The sequence below is a fragment of the Capsella rubella genome, unplaced genomic scaffold, assembly GCF_000375325.1.
Source record: "Capsella rubella cultivar Monte Gargano unplaced genomic scaffold, Caprub1_0 scaffold_2, whole genome shotgun sequence".
Lineage (NCBI taxonomy): Eukaryota > Viridiplantae > Streptophyta > Magnoliopsida > Brassicales > Brassicaceae > Capsella > Capsella rubella.
Genome location: NW_006238922.1, coordinates 8,642,573 through 8,644,294, shown reverse-complemented (window position 1 = coordinate 8,644,294; position 1,722 = coordinate 8,642,573).

Here is a 1,722-nt window from a genome sequence, read left to right as displayed (position 1 = left end):
GTCGACAAGTTTCTAGAATCTCCATTAATATCAACACTTGATTCATCAGAACCGAGTTTGAAACCAAGGTCAAACCCATTTGTGGGTAGAACTAATTCAGCAAGCACGATTCAAGTCATGGAGCCAATGCAATGCTATCATCTCTCCTCCATATATATTTGTGTCTCTTTGATGTATCTGAACAAGTAGAAAAAACATTTAAGCGTGAAGTGGTAAACAGAATTAGTAAACATAAGAAACAAAAAATGAATATCAATTATTAGCCTATGTTTTTTCTCGTAAAATGTTTTTTTTTTCTCGTAAAATGTTTTAAATTGTTTAAATCCCCATTGAAGAAAGTAAACTACAATTCCCACTGTCGTTTACATTAACTTGTAATAAACTTATAATACTCCTTTGAAAGTTGAAATGACTTGTCATTTATAGGAGTAATAAAGACTTGTATATCATCATCTTCCCTTGAAAGTTGAAATCCTATATCATCGACTCATTTGTAAGTTGCAACTATATATAAATCCCATGAATCCCTCTTTTTAACTTAAATTCTCGAAAAAACAAAACAGAGAGAAGGAAGTTAAAATGAACAACATCGAGACAAAAGATAAGAAAGACCAGGATTCAACACTAAGTACCACAACCAAAGTAGTCATTGGCGTCATTGGAGCCATTGGAGTTGCTGCTGGTCTAATCTTGTGGATGGGCTCGGGATGGGGAATAGGCTCGAGAAAGAAGGCATCGGAAGAAAAGATGATGAAGGCTCCTGGGAAAGATGGTTATATTGTCAGGAAAGATTTCGGAAAAAGCATAACCCTAAAAACTACTTCGAAGAACTTCACTAGTATAAGAAATGAGTCATCTTCTGAATATGCATGTGGACTCAACATTTCCGGCTTTGTGTTACGTGACTAGCTAAATAATAATAATAAGTTGCATGTGAAATCTATTTCACATGTTTATTCAACTATATCGTGTTATGGATTGGTATAAAGTTATAAACTAATAATCTTTGATGAGTTGATCATATTCAGCATTTATCTCATTAATTATTTATGAGGTTCAATCTTGATATCTTTGTTTTACGCCTTTCTTATCTGATTTGAGTTGCAGTTATATAAGAATTGATATAGTTATATATATAAGTAATGCAAAAATGCAAAATAAATGAAATCTATACTATTAATTGGGAAGGACAACTTGAAGCCAAACAAACCCAATTTTTTAAAAAAAAATTTCATGAAATATATTTCAGTTGCCAAACAAAACTAATGACAGCAAAAATGTTTTAATAAATAAATAAATAATAAAAAACAGAAACTACCTATATTTATGGATCATACTAATTTTGTTGCCAAAAAAGTGGAAAATTAAATTCGAAAATCTCCATGTATATAACATATTTAACATTTTTAGATATTTTTAAACAATATTTAATATTTAATAAAATCTAATCTATAGTATTTTTTATTTGGTTTAATGATTTTATTCAAGTGTTTATGTTATTTGTATTTTGTATAACTCTTATGATATGATATATATTTATTTTGCGTTGCAAAAATCATCATATATATATATTTTTTTTTATATTGATGTTTTAGGAAAAATAAAAGAAAAATAAATATGTTATATATTTTACAATAGCATAAAATATGGAGAAATATTCAACCAAATTGATATTATCTTTAAAAATTTTAAAAATGACAAAGTCTTAAATAAATAATTAAA